The sequence below is a fragment of the Benincasa hispida genome, chromosome 8 (assembly GCF_009727055.1).
Source record: "Benincasa hispida cultivar B227 chromosome 8, ASM972705v1, whole genome shotgun sequence".
Classification (NCBI taxonomy): Eukaryota; Viridiplantae; Streptophyta; class Magnoliopsida; order Cucurbitales; family Cucurbitaceae; genus Benincasa; species Benincasa hispida.
The window spans coordinates 30,055,556-30,076,843 of NC_052356.1; the positions used below are offsets into that span (position 1 = coordinate 30,055,556).

The window sequence follows — 21,288 nt, forward strand, 5'->3', positions numbered from 1 at the left end:
ATTGAATTTTTTTTTGTCGATCGTTGTCGTTGAGGTGAACCTTCACTAGAAAACTTCCTTTTCTTGTTATTTTATGGTCTATTTTCTGCATATTGGCCTTGGAGTCTATAGTACCATCAAATAGAATATTTTTTTTGCTTTTATGCTCTTCACTTCAATCCCAAGACAACTACAAGTTCCTCAAGTTGTATCTCCTTGCATTTATGTTTGAGATAATTTTTGAAATCCTCCCATGAGAGTGACAAATTTTCAATTATTGTTGCTACCTAAAATGATTCAATCAAAGTCATATTTTCAACATGCATATCATGAAGAATTACTTGAATTTTCTTGAACCTGGTTGATCACAATATTAGAATCCACCATTTTGAAATATATAAATTTGGCCACCATTTTATAATCCAAAACTAGAATTATTATTCTTAATTATATATTCACAAAAAAAAAGAGAAAAATAAACTTCACCCAATGAAATAGATGGAGATTAAAAACAAATACACCTTTTGATCTATATATAAATCAATTTGAAGAAATAACGTACTTATAACAAATTAATTCGTGGTTATTCGAATAGTTGTGTCCTTTCTTCAATTTAGTTATTTATGAAAATATGTATCGTACTCATATAAGAATGCAACTTATGGAATTGAAATAATGCAACCACATGCCATTTATTTCAACAGAAATCACACTGCAATCACCCGATATTCATTTGAAAAATCCATTTAGATATTGATAAACCAATTTGGACATTCAGATAATTGTAGAAACAAAAATTGGCTGTAAGATTTAGGACTTTTAAAAATATTTGAAAAGATTACATAAGATTTGAGAAAAGTTATTTGAAAAAATTATGTAAAGTGTTCACTTGGCTGAGATTTTACCTAGAAAACTCAAAAGAAAAAAAACGGTAGATTGAATATAAGATTACAAAAAAAAAGTTACATTTTTATTTGAATCTCGATGGCTGATCTCGATTAGAAAAAACTATTTCAATAAATTCTCTTAAAAGGACAGGAAAAAAGTCACTAATTGTGAAAAATAAAAACATTTTAGGGTTTTTTTTTATATAATCTCTTCCTTTCTTTGTACCCACACACTTTGATCCACATTTCTATATTTTAATGGTTTTAACGTCAACTTGAGAGATAAATAGGCATTTTAATTATAGAAAAATAGTATTTTTGTTCTTAAGTTTTAGCTTTTGGATCTAGTTTTAAATTATTCTCTAGTTTCGAAATGTTATTCTTAGATTTTGAATTTGATTTCAATTTAGTCTCTAGATTTCAAAATGTTATACTTTTACCATTAAGGTTTGAATTTTGTTTCAATTTAGTCTCAAAGTTTAAGATTTAAGACTCATTCCATGCTCGTTTTCTATCTTTTGTGTTAATGTCTATTTAATAATTTAAAAGAATTAAAGTAATTTTAATTAATTAAATGTTCCTATTTTTCATCACTATTAAAATTAATTTTTAAACTTCATTTCATATTTATTTTAAATTAATTAATAGACATTGGTGCCAAAGATTAAAGGTGAGTATTTAGAAAAATCGAGGTTAAAAATGTAAATTTTGAAACCTATGGATCAAATTGAATAAAAAATCATACCTCAAGAGTAAAAATTATAACATTTTGAAATCTAAAGACTAAATTGAATCAAACTCAAAACTTAAAAACTAAAAGTATAATATTTTTAAATCTAGATATTAAATAGAAACTAGGCCTAAAACTTAGGTACCAAAAGGATAAAAGATTTTTCCACCCTTTTTATATGTTAAAGAAATTTATGAAATAAAAAAATAAGCAATACAATATGTAAATAAAATACTAAATAATAAATATTTAAGCTCATTTAAAGCGTGAAATATATGTTTATTTATTAATTTATTTAATATTTAATCTTTATAGTTTTCTTAGAAAATTTCATAAACGTCGGTCTCTTATCAATATTTCTATCAACATTTTATATAACTAAGACATTTGCATCTTCGTTGACATTGATATTCTAAACATTGTTTATAATTTGACTGCTCTTATAAACCTAGCTAAACTAGTTAAGACATATACTAAAAAGTATATATTTAAGTTCGGTCATGTCAAACTTTGATGATATTTTGATGATATATAGTTCATCAAGGTGTACTTTCTTACAAGTTAAAGGTTCATATATTCACTCCAACTCTCGTTTAATTTGATTAACAAAACATAGTTAAACTATTAAAATGTCTATTCAAGCAATGTTTAATGTATAAGATATTGATTACTATTCATTGATAGTTCAATCTCATTTATATTGGATTAAATTCAAAAGAATAACGATAAATAATAAATACAAATATGAACACATCTTTGATTTAATGGATTGAGGGATTATTTACCTTATTAAAAAGTCAAAAGTTCATGTCTTTTCACTCTTGTTTTTCAAATACATTCCCAATGTTTTAAAGTCCTTGAGTTTGTCCATGAATAGATTAAAAATTCCCTATAAAGTCCTCTTGACAAGAGTGGTTAAAATTTGTAGCAAAAACTTGATATATATATATATAGACTTAGTTGTATTAATGTAACAAGTTCGTGCAAGTGCATGTTCAAATATCTAATAAAAAATAATTTATATGATAAATTAGTTTGATTACATTTGTTGTTGTTTACCAATGTTCCTAATCATAATTAAAAGTAAAGGTCACCTTCAAATTTGTAATCAAAACGTACAATCTAATTGGGGAATCAATGTTATACTCAATTCAATTGCATTTGAAAATTATGTGAGACCTACTAGGTTTACCGATATTGTTATTAGAAGAATTATGAATCTTCCACTATTTCTATTACCATTTTCTCTACCTTAATTGATTGACCATAAACTGTAAAGGTAAAGGAAACATTGAGAAGACAATGCAAAGTAAACACTACTGAGTAAACAACATCCACTATAATCTGATTGCATTTGCAAAATATTTTAATAACATGATCAAAAGTAATCCAATTAAATTTAAATTATTATATTATTGATATGTCAATAGAATATCATTATAATTACATTCACTTTAATTACGAATTGATAAACTGTCGCCTTAAAACTTGTGGAGTGGAAGAAATGTTGGGGTCAAAGATGGAAGAAAGACATGCCATATTCAAATATATATATATATTTTGGACGGTATTTTGTCCTTCGTTTGAAAAGGAAAAGTGGTTTGTTATTCTAGTGGCTATTTTCCTATTAGGTGGCATAATCATGGATTTTGTCTTCATTCTTCTCTAGTATAAAATATATACATATATATTCTTTTTCAAATTACTTGATTTTTAAACATTGAAAAAGGTCTATTCAATCGATTTTAAAGATTTTACCTTTGAAAAAAATAAATTTGAAATTTTAATCTTGTATCTTATTTATTCTTCCATTTTTATTTTACGTCTAATAGATCATTCAAAAAATAATTGACATGTTGGAATAAAATGTAAATTTAATGCTTAATGAAACTATAAATTTCCAATTATGTTTAGTAGATCTGTAGATTTTTTTAAAAAAATCGAAGGCTCAATGACTACATTTGCAATTTAAAAAGTTTAGGGGTGAAATAGATCACGAATCTCAAAATGTAGGGATTAAATTAAATTTATAATTTAACCTATATTTCAATTTATGGATAACTTTATAGATAAAAATACTGTATAATATTTTAAAAGTCAATGATTCGATTTGATAATTTGCAATGGGTAAGCTCAAAATTTCACCGATTTATGATAGATGTGAAAGGAAAAAGAATGATATATTTGAAGGATAGGACTTAGAAGGTTGCTTTTAAAAGTTGGTAGGTATGTGGTTTTGAACGTAAGAAAAACTTAAAAAGTAATTTTAAATAAATTTATAAATAATTATTTTACCAAACAAGTTAAACGTATAAGATTTTACCATAATTTCTGCTTTGGCCATTGGAAAAGCAATCTCAAACAAATGGCTAGGCATATAATCTCAAGTAAAAGGTAAAAGTTCTAACTTTAAATCTTAAAAATAGTGTTGAACCAAAAAAAAAAAGGTTTTAAATGTGTCATATAGTTAAGTTACTAAATTAATTTTTGATTTAATTATTTAAGGATGTGCAATAAATTCCGAAAATTAAAAAGTTCCTCATAGGCAAATTAATTTTAAATTGGTGTTCATAAATATTTTAAAGTATTTGTGACTAACAAATTGTGAGGGGCCGATTAGTAGTCATTTAGTTTTTTTTTTAAATTAAGTTTAGGGACACTACTTTCACATCTAAATTTCTTCTTTTGTGATATACTTTTTACCAATGTTTTAAAAAACCAAACCAAAATTTGAAGAAAAAAAAAATTTTTTAAAAACTTGTTTTTGATTTTGGAATTTAGCTAAGAATTCAACTATTGTAACATGCAAATCATTGTAAAAAATTAAGAGGAAATAGGCCAGAAAATGAAATAGTTACTAAGTCTAGACTTTTAAGTTTGTCTATGGCATTTAAAAAATGCACACAAAACTATTAGACAAAAAAAAAAAGTCATTCTCTAATAGACATAAAACTTGTCTAATTGGTTCATGAATCTCTAAAAAGTCTCAATAATGACCAATTTGACATAAATTAAAAATGTAGAAATTTAATTAGACAATCTAAAAATTCATGAATAGTATAATTTTACAAATTTAGAGATACACTTTATTAATTTAAAGTTAATTACAAATTTGGTCTTTATAATTTGAAAAAATTTAGAATCTAAATACTTATGATTTATAATTAGAAGATCCAGGTGGTTTGATAAAATCCTCCTAAGTAGTTTCTATGACAGAGATTATTTATGAGATTATATCAAACTATAATAACTAATTGATTCTATCTTTTAAAATCATAAAATTAAATTTTAACTTTCTTCAAATGATGGACCAAATTTGTATTTCACTCCTTTAGCATAAATTCAACCATATGTTTGCAAGACATAATTTCATCTTTAGATCAAAATAGCCATTTAAGTTGAGAAATATAATTTCCAAAAATGATAAAACTCACAAATTATTTTTTTAAAAAAAACGAAAGTTTTTGCCCTAATGTCATTATCCTTTGAGTTTCTTCTACACCTACATTTTTAGAATTGATTAACTACACTCGAGAATATATATATATATTTAAAAAAACAATCTTTATATGAAAATTTGAAAATTCATAAGATAAAAAATTGCAACGTTCATGTAAAGTTGTAATTTGATAAAATTGGAAAGTAAAGGTTTAAAGATACAAGATAAGCACGTGGACTAAAAATATAAATTTGGAAGTAATAGTCGAATAAAAAGATTTAAATTAAGATATTATAGAAGAGGGCGTGTGTTGTTTGTTGACCGTTCACACAATAAAGAGACAAAGCAATGTGTGAGCAATTTAGCATGGGAAAATGGAAATAATATAATAGAGAAATTTTCACAAATACAAAAATCAATGTAAAACTATTTAAAGAAATAATCATAAAAGAATACTGATAGACTTCTATTAATCTCTAAAAAAAATTAAAATTTTACTATTTTATGTAAATAGTTTTTTTTTTTTTTTTTTTTTGAAAATTATCCTATATAATAATAATAAGAATGATGAACTTAAGGAAGTTTCATGTAGAAACTAGAGATGTTCATACCTAAGCTGAGAATAAAAATGACATCTTTGTCCTCATCTCTATTCTCCTTATCATTTTTCATTTCCATGAGATTCTTCGTTTAATTTCATCAGACCAGAGTGGAGATTTCTATGGAGAATTCACGGGATTAGGTTCCTCACGGGTAATTTTTTTTTCAATTTATTTTTTATAAGAAATAATTAACTTAAATAACTATTATTGAAAATTGTAATAAAATAGTTAATTTTTCACTTTAAAAAATCATTTAAATGATTAATTTTCGATGTAGATCAATTTAAATAGAAATCACTCAAAATTTCTAGTGGAAAGAAATAATTGTGTATAAAATTATTCATATATAATCTAAATCTAAATGTCAATTTAAACATATTCATTATCTTTGTCATTAAACTATAAAAATTTATATTTTAATATAATATTTATATTATAAATATTATAAAAAATAGATGCCCATTAGATGCTTATGCTTAGTGTTTATTGATCATGTGTCATGTCCCAATTTTTTCAAAATGTTGTCCATGTGTCTTATAAATACTCATTATTAGTGTTCATGTAATCCACCTCCCACTTGCCAAATTGCCTATAAATAGTGACATTTGGTAGGGGTGTTCAAATAACTCGACAACTCGAACAATTCGAACTACCCAACAAAATATAAGGGTTGAGTTGGGTTACTTTTGTTCTTGGCTTGGGTTGGGTTCAACTTTTTCTATTTTTGTTGGGTTAGGTTCAACTTTTTCTATTTTTGTTAGGTTGGGTTGGGTCGTAGGTTGCTAAAATAAATTTTGGGTTGACCAAACCTAACCCGGATTTTATATATATTAATAATACATATACATATTTGTTTAAAGTTTGATAGATTGTATTAATTAATTTGTGATTTTTTAAATAATTTTCTTTTAAAATTGTTATGATATTCGTTTTTGTTTAATGTTTGCAATAAATATCATAATATTTGGTGTTTAGCATTTGAATTTTATGATATTTTAGTTATTAATTATATAAATTTACATACTTTTAATTAAAAAAAAAAAAGTTATAACCTGATAACCCAACTCAACCCAACCCAACCCAACCCAACCCAAAATTTTAAGAGTTGGGGTGGGTTCGGTTGGAGACTTTATTTGGGTTTCCTACCCAACCAGAATTTTTGGGTTGGTCCTAAAAACACCTTCAACCCATCCCAACCCATATAAACTAGCATTTGGAGGGTTTTGAAAGAAAACAAACATGGGGCAAATTCCAAAAGGTTTGGAGAAAGTGGAGAAATCTAAAATTTGTTATTTTATTTGCTTTTGTTATTTATTTTATTTTATCTATTTATATATATTATGTTTAATTTATTTTAATATTTATTTTTTCCATATATTTATATTATATTTATTTATCTTAATTTATATTTTATTGACATCTGTGTTCCCATTTTGCTCCTCAAATTCACAACACGTTATCAGCATGACCTCTTGTCGTTTTTCCCACTAAAAGTAGGTCCTAAAGGTATGTCGGTTTTCCCCTCTTCGTTATAATAATAAATTCAATGTTATTTTTCATATTTAATATCTATTAAATTTCTAACATAAATACAATATTTTATGATAGTGATACCATGACAAATCCCACAAAATTAAGAATTTTCCGCCCTTGATATTAACGGTAATAATTATTTGTCATGGATGCTTGATGTCGAAATCCACCTGGATATTATGAATCTTGGAGAGACTATTAAATAACGAAATATAACATCCAGTCAGGACAAAACAAAAGCTATGATTTTCCTTCGTCATCATCTCCATAAATGATTGAAAATGAAATATCTTACAATAAAAGATCCTTATATCTTGTGGAAAAATTTGAAAGAGACGTATGTTCATAAAAAAAAAAAAACAGTTATTCTTCCTAAAGCTCGTTATGAGTAGATGCACTTGAGGCTACAGAATTTCAGTATGTAATTACAACTCTGCATTATTTAAAATTAGTTTGAAATTGTTATTATGTGGAGAGAAAATTACTGATGCTGATATGTTAGAGAAGATATTTTCAATATTTCATATCTTAGATATGCTCATGCAGCAGCAATATCGAGAGAAAGGTTTTAAACAGGATTTTGAATTAATTTCATATCTTCTCGTGGTCTAACAAAATAATGAGTTATTGATGAAAAATCATGAATCTCGACGAATCGAAATGACACCATTCTCTAAAGTGAATGCTATGAATTTAATAATAATCATGGTCGAGGTCGTGATCGTGGTAGAGGAATAAATAATTATTATTTTTGTGGTGGTCATTTTAATCATTCAAATTTCAAAAGAACCACATAAAATGATGATCACAAAGGAAAAGCCCCACAAGATAAGAGTTCAAAAAGCGTTGAAAATAAATGCTTCCAATGCGAAATGATTGGGCATTGGTCACGAATCTGTCATACGTTAAAATACTTGGTTGATCTCTATCAAGCTTCCCTGAAGGAAAAAGATAAAAATGTGGAAGCAAATTTTGCATACCAAGATAGTGACATATTTGATCCATCTCATATGACAAATTTGGATGTGACAGACTTCTTTGAATCTTTTGAAGAGAAAATTGGCAGAATTGATGGAACATCAAGTGTTTCATTTAACTTTGAAAATATCTAGATTTATTGTTTTTTTCCTCTTCATGTTATTTTTTCTTCTCTTAGTAGATGTTAACCTTTGTATATTCCAAATGTTGTTTTTCTTATTGTAATTATTTTCTTTTAATGAAGAAACTTACATCATTTTCATATGTTGGGTGACTAAAAAATGAGTAAAAAAGATCTATGTTTAGCAGATAGTGCATCTAAACATACAATACTTACAAGTAGAAAATATTTTTCCAAACTGACAATGCTGGAAGCAAAAGTCAATACGATATCAGGTTCTGCAAACCTAATTGAAAGCTTTGGAAAAGCAAATATTATTTTGCCTAGATGAACAAAATTTATAATTGACAATGCATTGTTGTCTAGTTAATAAAAGAGAAATCTACTTAGTTTTAAAGATATACATTGTAGTAATTACCATATTGAGACTAATAGTAAGCACAATGTGGAATATCTATATATCATATCTACTGTCTCATATGAAAAACATATACTGGAAGAGTTGTCTGCTTTATCTTCTGGATTATATTACTCATATACGAGTAATTGAAGCATATGCAACAATGAACTTGAAGTTTATTACTTTAGACATATTTATAATTGGGCATGACTGATTGGGTCATCCAGGATCTATAATGATGAGGATAAATATTGAGAACTCTAATGGATATCCATTGAAGAGCCAAAAGATTCTTCAATCCAATGAATTATCATGTGATCCTTGCTCTCAAGGAAAATTGATAATTAGATCATCACCAGCTAAAGTGAGGATTGAATCACCTGCATTTTTAGAACAAATTCATGGTGATATATGTGGACCTATTAACCTACCAAGTGAACCATTTAGATATTTTTTGGTGTTAATAGACGCATCCAGCAGATGGTCACATCTGTGTTTAATATCAAGTCGAAATCTTGCATTTGCAATATTATTTGCTCAAATAATTAAATTAAGAGCACAATTTTCTGATTATACAATTAAGACCATTCGTTTTGATAATGCTAGTGAATTTACATCCCAAACTTTTGATAACTATTGTATGTCAATTGGGATAAATGTTGAACATCATATAGCTCATGTTCATACACAAAATGGTTTAGCAGAATTATTCATAAAATGTTTGCAGTTAATTGCTAGACCATTGATTATGAGAGCTAAGCTTCCTACCTCTGTATGGGAACATGTTATTTTGCATGCAACGCCACTTGTACGCATTAAGCCAGTAACTTATCACAAGTACTCGCCATTAAAATTAGCTTATGGTCATGAGCCAAAGATTTCACATCTAAGAATCTTTGGATGTGCAATATCTATTCCAATTTCTCAACCACAACGTACTAAGATGGGTCCTCAAAGGAGGTTAGGAATATATATTGGATATGATTCCCTATCAGTTATCAAATATCTTTAACCCTTGACGGATGATGTATTTATTGCACGATTTGCTGATTGTCATTTTAATGAGACAATTTTTCCAACATTAAGGGGGAGGAATTAACAAGTTTGAAAAAGAAATTACATGGAATACATCATTATTGTCTCATTTAGATCATCGAACAGATCAATGTGAACTTGAAGTTTAGAAGATAATTTATTTGTAAAATATAGCAAATCAGTTACCAAATGTATTTATAGATGTCATGAAAGTAACTAAATCACATATATCACCTGCAAATGTTCTATCGAAAATTGATATCCTAACACAACAAGTTGTCACTAATGAGTCTAGAATACCCTAGAAGTGTGGTAAACCAGTGGGTTCCAAAGATAAAAAACCTCGGAAAAGAAAGATAATTACTAGTCAAGAAGACTTGGTTGAGAATGTAAATACACCTAAAGAAATCCTTGACATGACTAGTGAGGATGGTGAAATACCTAAAGATAATAATGAGATTTCAATAAACTATGTCATGACAGGAAAAAGATGGAACCGAACTCATGTAGGTATTGACAACATTTTTGCATATAATGTTGCTCTTGATATTATATCTGAAAATGATGATTCTGAATCAAACTGTTGAAGAATGTCGATATAGAAAAGATTGGCTTCAGTAGAAAAAAGAAATCAAGGCAGAATTAAACTCACTTTCAAAACGTCAAGTTTTTGGACCAATAGTCCGATCATCAAAAGGTGTCAAACCTGTGGGATACAAATTGGTATTTGTAAGAAAAGATATACAAATAACGTGGTCACAAGATATAAAGCAAGACTAGTTGCACAAGATTTTTCACAAAGTCCTAGTATTGATTATGAGGAGATGTATTCTCCGGTGGTGGATGCAATTACATTAAGATATTTAATTGGCCCGACTATATATGAAAGTCTAGACATGCATCTTACAGATGTAGTCACGAATGGATCTTTTGATAATGATATTTATATGAGAATCCCAAAAGGATTTAATGTACCTGGAACATTTGAATCAAATTTTGGGAAATTGTATTCAATAAAGTTACAGAGATTTCTATATGGAATGAAACAATCAGGACGAATGTGGTACAATCGTCTGAGTGGATATTTGTTGAAAGAATGATATCAAAAAAATCCAATATGTCCATGTGTTTTTATAAAGAAATCACAGTCAGAATTTTCTATTATAACTGTATATGTTGACGACTTAAATATAATTGGAACTTCTGAAAAGCTTTCAAAGGCAATAGAATACCTTAAGAAAGAATTGAGATGAAAGATCTCGGAAAAACAAATTTTTTTCTTGGCTTACAAATTGAGCATTTAACATATGAGATATTTATTCATCAGTCAAGTTATATTTTTAGACAAAGTACATCCATTGTACATTCTAATAGAAGTTTGTTCATTAGATGTGAGGAAAGATATATTTCGACCTCGAGTTGATAATGAAGAACTTCTTGGACCTAAAGTACCATTTAGTGCAATTGGTGCACTTATGTATCTTGCCAATATTACAAGACCAGATATTATTGGGAATGTCATAGAACTCGTAGTTTGTGTTAAAAATTCTATTTATCAATAAAATATTATTGAGTAACTTATTCAACAAAGTTGTTGATTTTGCAGTCTATTATGAAAATCCAATAAACATATCCATGGTTATAGTGTGAATACTTTAACTTTATGTGATGACATAAACAGGATCAAGTTAATAGTATATAACCTAAATGGTTTAATAAATATATGGATGAAATTGGATATTTCATCCTGGTAACATTATTGAATGCGGCCCATTTTGTAGGTAATACAAGTGATGTGATCCATAGATCATTCATGTAGAGACATGTAAGTGGGGCATCCTGTGCAATGAGTTTGCATATAGAGTAAACCACAAAATAGTCACTTTTTCTTTATAACAACCGTTTATTGTTAAAACTGACTATTTAATTTTAAGTAACCTAGGATAACTCGATCTTAATCTTGAGCTAGCTATGAACTCCTGTTTGTTCGGGATTATCCTTTGATTTGCATGGGTAAGAGTAGTCCAACAGCACTGCTCAATCAGCCTTCCATTTTGGGGATAAGACCGGATGAATAGCTGGGGGACATAGCACTACAAGATGGAATTCACTCCTACTCGATTTAGGGTTAGAAGATAGGTTGTTATCTTAAGTACTGATTCCAGGTCTTGAACAATCGGGACCCCGCCTTCTCATGATAGAGAAAGGACCGATTCATAAGTATTATAAATTAAATTGTTCATTAGAGGGTCAGTGGGAACTTAAGGAACGAGATGTATTCACAGGGGGGAAATGGTGATCTTGACCCAGCTGTGATTACGAACGACCTATGAAGAATCGACTTACTCATCATGGTTATATCAAGTGGACATAAATCTCGGATCGTTGGAGCCCATGATCTGTAGGTCCACGAGGTCCGCCTACTAACTCGTAAATGGATTAGCTTTAGAGTAGCATGATAATTTAATTTGAAACGTTCAAATTAGAATTAAACAGAATATGAGAATTTATATTTAAATTTGATTTAAATATATGAAGGTGGATTTGTGTAAAATTAATTTCATATTTGATATTAAATTAATTACAATTCATTGAATTGTTTAAATAATTATTTATTAATTTTATTAGAAAATTAATTTTACAAATTTAATAATATTTTCAATTTTTTTTGAAATTAAATTGATTTTTGAAATCATTTATGAAATTGAAAAGTTGGAAAAATGACACAAAATAGAAATTTGATTTTTTTCATTAAACCTTCAACTAGCTCACACCAAACCCACCTATTTTGGCTTCAATAACTCCAAGCATGAGCTGCATCTCATGCAGCCATCTTCTTTGCATGAAAGACCTGCAATAAATAAAGAAGATTATAGTGGAATTGAGGCATGCATCAAAAGAGTTTTTACAGAAAAATTCGGGTTGAAGAAATTGTTCTTCAAGTGGGTTGTAACAGTGAGCTTTTTTCAAAGCTTCTTTCATTCAAGCTAATTTTGAGTCCCACAACTGATTCTAAAGCTCCAAAAGAATAGCGGGGAAGATCTTGAGGTGGTTCACAACAAGTTTCGGAGAAGATTACAACTGAGAATCAAGAAGTGAAGAAGTTCTACAAAGGTATGGCTTCAAACCCTCTTGTGATTGATGAGCATGCTTTAGTTACTGCCTACGGAGGGTTGTAACATAGGATTCAGAACAACTCAAACTTCAATAAAATGAATAGGGTCTCATAGTTCCTTCTTGGGTATTAGTCTTTTATTTCGGAGGCATACACATACCGTTCTGTAAGATCTGAAAATGGCGGGTCTACACTTACAAGACTTACTAAGTGTTAGTAATGATCTTGACCGAAAATGATAACTAAATGACTATCGGAATATGAGTTATTCTGGAGATAGTATTTGGTCAAGAATTGTCTTGCTTTTGTGAAGGAATTCTTGACTGCCCCACGGTAGCATTTGTTCTGAATCACTTAAGTATCGTTACAAAAATAATGATTATGAGTACATTATCACTTTGTTAAAACTTGATCGGATTTTTTTAAAAAAAATCACTTATAAAATTTGTTTATAATTTCAGAATGATGAGTTCAATTGTACAATTGTTGGCTTCAGACAAACTAATTGGGGACAACTATGTAACCTAGAAATCGAATTTGAACACAATACTCATGATAGACGATTTAAGATTTGTCTTAACAAAGGAATGTCCTCCCATTCCTAGTTTTAATTCCAACTGAACTATTCGGGAAGCACTTGATAGATGGATCAAGGCGAGTGATAACGCCTGTACCTATATTCTCGCTAGACTGTCTGACATTTTGGCGAAAAAACACGAGACTATGAGTACTGCCAAATAGATTATGGAATCTCTGAGAGGGATGTTTGGACAACCATCCTTCACCCTGAGACATGAGGCTATCAAATACGTTTACAATAGTCGTATGAAAGAGGGGACAAATGTTCGTGAACATGTCCTGGACATGATGGTCCACTTTAATGTGGTTGAAGTAAACGACGTTGTGATGGATGAGAGAAGTCAAGTTGGTTTTATTCAATTTTGTACCAATGCCTTGATGAATAAAATTGAATACAACTTGTCCACTCCACTGAATAAGTTGTAGGCTTTCCCGACCATGTTGAGAACTAAGAGTTTGGAACTAGAAGTAAATGTTGCTTCTGCTAAGAAGAGAGGAACGTCCTCCAAGCCTGATGTTGCCTCCTTTTCGTAGAGTAAAAGTATTCCAGCGAAGAATGACAAAGGGAAAGGGAAGAAGAAGCCTGCTGGCAAAAAGAGCAAAAAAACCGCTGCAGAGAAAGGGAAATATTTCCACTGCAACGAACAAGGGCACTAAAAACCTATTTTACATATTTTTGTTTTGAATGAAATGTTCATTTTTAGGAAATATGTTTGTTCTATCTCATAACAACTTCTGTTAACAATCAAATTGTTAAAAGCTATTTGAAAATATTCAGATATTTAACGGCTAAGATCGAAGTATAATAAGTTTAAAGATTTCTAGATCTGGCTGTTAACAAGAGTTGTTAAGGCAGGTCATACGCATCTTAATCAAAGAGTTGAGAGTACCTCAATATAGTGGGAGGAAAGTGTGCTTCTTGGCCATTATTGAGAATTAGATGCATTCCCCATATAGTTTAATTAGAAGCTATTTGTACACTAATATGTTTAAAATGATCCTTTCGGCTAATGTGTTTGAGAATCATCTAGTGAGACTAGAAATACCAGAGGTTAATAACCTAGGGCAAGTGGGAGAAATATCGGGTATGAGATATTGAATGCTAAAACCATGGGTATGGAATGCCCTAATTTATTGTATTTATCTATAAAACTTAGAAACTCGGTCTTATATCGGATATATAAGTTACCACTGGATTTTTAGTCCAAGTGGGAGTTTGTTTGGTTTTATGTTCTAAAACTCGCGGTTTGTAAACATTTGAATTTATTCTAAAAATTCAATAAAGTTGTTATTGAATATATTGTTTTTTAGAAATCTAATAAACCTAAGTCCCTTGACTATTACATGAGTACTTGAACTTTATGTGGAGACATACAAGTAGATTAGGTTCGAGTGAATAGTCAAAATGATCTATAGTATATGAATAAGGTTGGGTACCTTATTCTGGTAACACTATTAGATGCGGCCTACTCTGTAGTTGTTACAAAGAGTTGTAAAGTGTTACAAATGAAGTGATCCTAATTCGATCATGTTGGGACATGAGGAGTGGGGGTGTCCTGTGCAAATGAGTTTTATGCAAGATCGGACACCAAACCAGTCACTCTTACTTTATAACGTTGTTTACTATTTAAGATTGACTATTTCAAAGCAATGACCTAGATAACTTGACCTTAATCCTGAGCTAACTATTAACTCCTGTTTGTTTGGGATTATCCTTTGATTTGCAAATGGTGAGAGTAGACCAACTACCTCTGCTCAATAAGTTTACCATTTTGCAGATAAGATCGGATGAATAGCTAGGAACATAGGGTGCAAGAGGGAATTCATTCATACCCGAATAGGGTTAGTAAAGAGGTTATTTCTTTCAAGTGCTGATTCTGGGTCATGAACAAGAGGCCTCACCCTCTGATTGGCCTGAGAGGGATTAGATTTGTTGATTGGATCACAAATCAATTGTTCATTAGGGGATCAGTGGAACTTAAGGAATAAGAGGTAATTTCGGGGGTAAAATAGAGATTCGACCCAGCCGTTATTATGAGCAACCTGTGAAGGGTTAACTTACTAATCATGGTTATATCGAGTGAACATAATATATCTACAGTGAGGGTAGTTCAGCTATGGACTTTAGTGGAATCACCCATTTAACAAATGGGGGTTAGATCGGTCTAATGAGTTTAGGCGATTAATCTCGGATCGTTGGAGCCCATGATTTGTAGATCCGCGAGGTCCCCCTACTAGCTCGTAAATGGATTAGCTCTAGAATAGCGTGATAAGTTAATTTGAAGTGTTCAAATTAGAATTAAATGAATTTGGAGAAATAATAGTTAAGTATGATTTAAATATTTGAAGATGGAATTGTGTAAAAATTAATTTAATATTTGATATTAAATTAATTAGAATTATTTAAATTATTTAAATATTTATTTATTAATTTTATTAAATGAAATTAATTTTGTAAAATTAATATTATTTTTAGTTTTATTAAATAAAATTGATTTATGAAATCAATTTGATAAAATTGAAAAAGACAAGAAAAACACAAAGATGGAAAAATAGGATTTCCATTATCTTCACCAAGTAACTCATTCAACAACCCATTTTAAGTTTTCATTAACTCCAAGCATGAGTTGCATTTCATGTAGCATATCTCTTTGCATGAATGTCTGCAATATATTGAAGAGATTGGAGTGTTTTGAATAGAATGCAACCGAACAATTTTTGTGAAAAATTCGTGAGAGAATAAGTTGTTCTTCTGCTGGGTTGCTGCTGTAAGCTTCTCCAAATTCCCTTAATTCCAGCTTATTTTGAGTCACACTACTCAATCTAGAGCACCAAGAGGATAATAGAGAAGATCTTGGGGTGGTTCACTACAAGATTCAGTAGAGATTTGTAGTTGGTTCAAAGCTTAGAGGAAGTTCTTCAAAAGTATGTCATGAAACCCATTTATTTTTGTTGAAGCATGTTTTCTTTTCTACCAAAATTAATGAATTAGAGTGCTTATGGATTCTAGTTTCTTCCGTTGTGCATTGGTACCTTCCAACACCAATTTGACCGATTTTCTTGAGGTCCTGTCTGGTTCAACCTCAAAAGGTTTTTGGCTAGTCCGGTTCAGACTTTTCAGGTCCAGTTCAAGTTGTTTGGGTTTGGTTTGGAGCGCTCCAGAAGTGGTTTTTGAAGCTGTTTTGTAATAATTAGGCTTTTATTTGGTTGTTTATGCCAAAACTAAAACCATATCAGTTTGTGTTTGTGTTTGGTTGTTTATGCATGTGATGTATGTAATAATTAAATAAATCTTGTATATGCATACAGTTTGTAATGTAGATTTAAAATCCTACCGTAGGAAGCATGTTATATGCATTGAAAGTATGTTATAAAATGTTATAATATCTAGTATGCATGTTAGGGTTTTCTTTTATTTAATATAATTGTTATATTAAATATTGAATGCCTTTGTTGTATGTTATGGATGTTTAGCATGTCTAAAGTTTTGTAAGCTATTATAAAATTGAATTAGATTCTAAAATCTATATCAAAGAGACACAACATACTTACTTAGGTTAACAACTAGTTGAGCCGTTAACATATATTGTAACCTTATAAAATTTGGTACAAACTCAAATCGGTTCAAAAACCTGTCTAAGGCTGGGGGTACTTAAGTTGACGGTTTACGGAACGCCTCCTACCTGGGGATTATGACCAAAAGATTAAGCATTGTTAACTGATTTTATGAGCCTGCGTGAGCTGTGTAAGGTTTAAAACTGGTTTAAACACTTAGACATCGTAGGGTTATATCCAAATATAATTGTTATACTTGGATAAAAATCATATAGACTTAGGTTGTTTAAATTTCGCCGTTATGTACATAAGTAAATAGATACCCAAACGTATAGAACACTTCAGTGGAAAATTAACAATATATATTGGATATATAGTTATTAGCTCTCACATCCTTAAATGTTCACACCGTGAGATCCATGCTCGGCTTCGTGTCGCTTTTACCGTGACTTCTCCATTCAGAAAGTGTTTGCATGGGTCAATAACAAGGTGAATGAGGGAAGTAGTTCATAGTAAGTGGGTGAAGGAAATGTGTAACCATTGTCTTACGGTCTCCTCCATTACTTTGAACCATGAGATCCTATGTTGCGTCTGCTGTCGTTTTTAGGCGGCACTAGCTAGTCGTTAACCACGATGATCCCCTCGTAGGGTTGTAACATAGGATTCGGAACAACCCAGACTTCAGTAAATGAATAGGGTCTTATAGTTCCGTCTTGGGGTCTTCTATCTCGAGGGCATATACATATTGTTCTATAAGATCTGAAAATGGTGGGTCACACTCAAAAGAACTACTAATTGTTAGTAAAGATCTTGACCGAAAACGATAACCGAAAGAACTATAGGAGTAAAAAGTTATTTTGATATAGTATTTGGTCAAGAATTGTCTTGCTTCAGTGAAGGAATTCTTGAGTGCCCCTGGGTAGCAATTATTCAAAATCACTAAAGTATCGTTGCAAATAAATAAAGATTTATTGGGTACTTTATTATTTTTCTAAAATTGGATTTAGATGCATAACTGTTTAATAGAATTTGTTTAAATTGTTTTAGCAATGTCGAATTCAATCATACAATTGCTAGTTTCCGATAAATTTAACGGTGAAGGATATTCAAACTGGAAATCCAACATCAATACAATATTAGTTGTGATGATTTGAGGTTTGTGTTGACGAATGAATTTCCTTCAGTTCCCAGTACAACGACGAACCAAAATGTTTGGGACATTTATGATCCAAGAGCTAATGAGAAAGCTCAGACCTACATCTTAGCAAGTATATCTGATGTACTTAATAAGAAACATGAGGTAATGCCCACCACCCGTGAGATAATGGCGTTGCTTCAGGAGATTTTTGACAACCGTCATCCTCTGTTCAACATGAAGCCATTAAGTATGTCTACATTACTCACATGAAAGATGGAACCAATGTTAGAGAACATGTTCTTGATATGATGGTCCATTTTAATGTTGCCAAGGCTCATGGGGTGTTGATAGATGAAACAAGTCAAGTAAGTATGATATTGAAATCTCTCTCGAAAAGTTATCTGTCATTCAGAACCAATGCTGTTATGAACAAAGTTACTTATAATCTGACCACGTTGTTCAATGAGTTATAGACATATCAGTCTATGATGAAACTGAAGGAGAAAGAAATAAATGTTATTTCTAAACCTAAGAAGTTTTTTAAGGAGTCAACGTTTGGAAAAAGACCCACTGATAACATAAAGTCTATTCCTTATTCTTCAAAAGATAAATCCGTACAAATGAAGAAGAAAGGTAAAGGGAATAAGAAAACCACTGCTAAGAAAAACAACAACAACAACAAAAAAAACACCCAAAGGAAAATGTTTCCATTGCAGAGAAGATGGACACGGGAAGCGTAACTGCTCAAAGTATTTGGCTGAAAAAGAAAGCGGAAAAGGAAAAATAAGGTAAATCAGATTTACTATAATTGAAACATGTCTAATGGAGAATACTCACCTTACTTGGATATTGAATTCAGGCGCAGCTAATCATGTTTGTACTTTTCTATAGGAAACTAGTTCTTGGAGAGAACTTTCTGAACATGAAATGACTTTCAAGGTGGGAACAGGTGAAGTCACTTCAGCTCATGCAGTGGGAGATGTCAAGCTATTTTTTAGAGAGTCTTTTATCTTACTTAGGAATGTATATTATGTACCTAAGATGAAATGAAACTTAATCTTCATTTCCTGTCTGCTAGAAAATATGTACAGAATATCTTTTGAATCTAAAGAAGTGTTTGTTTTTTCAAGAGGTACTCAAATTTGTTCTGCAAGACTCGAAAATAACTTGTACATATTAAAACCAACTGAAGCAAAGACCATTAGGATGTAGAGATGTTTAAAATCGGTAAGACTGAAAATAAGAAACAAAAAATTTCTCCTAACGCCTATATTTGGCCCCTCAGATTTGGTCAGATTAATCTCAATAGGATTGAAAGATTGGTAAAAAGCGGTCATCTAAATTAGTTAGAAGATAGTCCTTTAACTCCATGTGAATCATGTCTTGAGGAAAAAATGAAGAAAAGATCTTTTTTTGACAAAGGTCTTCATGACAAAGAGCCTCTCGAACTTATACATTCAGACCTATGTGATTGGATGAATATAAAAACACGAGAAGGCTATCAGTATTTCATCAGTTTTATTGATGATTACTCTAGATATGACTACATTTACTTAGAAGTTATAAGTCTGAAACTCTTGAAAAGTTCAAAGAATTTAAGCTGAGACAGAAAATTTGTTAAGTAAAAGAATTAAAACACTTTGATCTGATCGACGTGGTGAGTATATGGATTTACAATTCCAGAACTATCTAGTAAATCATGGAATTCAATCCTAGCTCCCAGCACCTGGAACACCACAACAAAACGGTGTTGCAGAAAGGAGAAATCGAACCTTGCTAGACATGATTCGATCAATGATGAGTTATGCTCAGTTACTTCAATCCTTTTGATGGGTATGCAGTACATACTGCAATATTTATACTAAACGTTGTTTCTTCAAAAAATGTTTCGAGATTGCAAATTGAAGTTGCCTGATTCTGGAGCACCGTTTCGTTCTTTTCTATGTACTGCTTTAATAGGCTTTCTAGGGAAGAAGATGGCGGCGCTTGTGAGCTACTGGCTTGATTTTGCATTTGACCATTCATTCGCGAAAAAAATCCTAGCAGCCCTTCCTTTTATGCCATAGGTCGATAGCTTGGTTGTTGATTTTTCCACGCGAAATTGGGGTGGTTTCTCCACTCAGGGTTGTACGTATCAGAGAAAGGGTTATTCTTTATGAAGCATACTGACTGCAGATTCCTTGGGCATTCTTCCATCGGACGTGCTTCTCCACAGGTGACACAACTCGTGCTCATTTGAACGATTGCGTTGACCTGCCCTTTATGTGTTCCCATGCTATTGATTGTGATACCTTGTATTAAATTCATCGTCGCATTCATTTGGTTTTGTATGGATGCGATGACCCCATTACTTGCGTCACTATCTTTAATTCTCAGTCGTTGATCGTTTTCTCTTCAGTCTTCGTGATTTTTTTAAATGCGATCAAGTATATTTTTTGCCTTGTCATATGTCTTGTCGAGCAGACCTATAGCTGCCACTGTATTGGCAGTCGTCTGCGATGCAAGGTTCAAACCGTGGTAGAAAATTTTCATTTGGAGACAATCGGGTAAGCCATTGTGCGGACAATCTCGCACCAGTCTTTTAAACCTCACCCAGGCATCACTGATTGATTCGTCAATATCTTGTTCAAAATTAGTGATCAACTTCCTCTTTCTTGCGTTTTCTGTCGGGGGGGAAGTACTTCTTCATGAACTTTTCAACTACTTGTTCCCACGATGTGATCTTCTCTGGTTCGAGAGAATAAGCCCATTTCCATGCTTTGTCACACAACAAAAATGGGAACAACATTAGTCTAACCTCCTCGGCGGAGATGTTTGGGAACACAAATGTATTGCAGATTTCAATAAAACTCCGAAGGTGGGCGTGCGGATCCTCACCACGCCTACCGCTAAACTGTCCGATAGTTTGAATCATCTATAGCATCATCGGCTTCATCTCGAACCTCGATCCATCCAAGGCTAGCCTCATGATTCCTGGTGAGAAATCATAAAGGTTGGGCAACGCATAGTCCTGGATGGGCCTATTGTGGTCGTTTGCCAAGAGAATAGGGTTTGCCATGATATTATTTGCATTTCCTGCTTTGTCTTCCGGTTGCTCCGCCATGTTGGGATTTCTCTCTTGTTGTTGATGTAGGTGGTTGTTTCTTCTTCTTCTTCAGAAGGTTCTCTCAATCTCTGGGTCGTAGTTGGGCTTCGGA

General features: G+C 31.0%; 1 non-coding gene across 1 annotated transcript; it reads left to right on the top strand.

Annotated features, from left to right (window-relative positions):
- The first annotated feature begins 20,639 nt into the window (after window positions 1-20,639).
- LOC120084350 lies at window positions 20,640-20,746 on the top strand. The gene has a single exon (XR_005483709.1). It is a non-coding gene; the product is annotated as a small nucleolar RNA R71 (small nucleolar RNA).
- The last annotated feature ends 542 nt before the right edge of the window (window positions 20,747-21,288 follow it).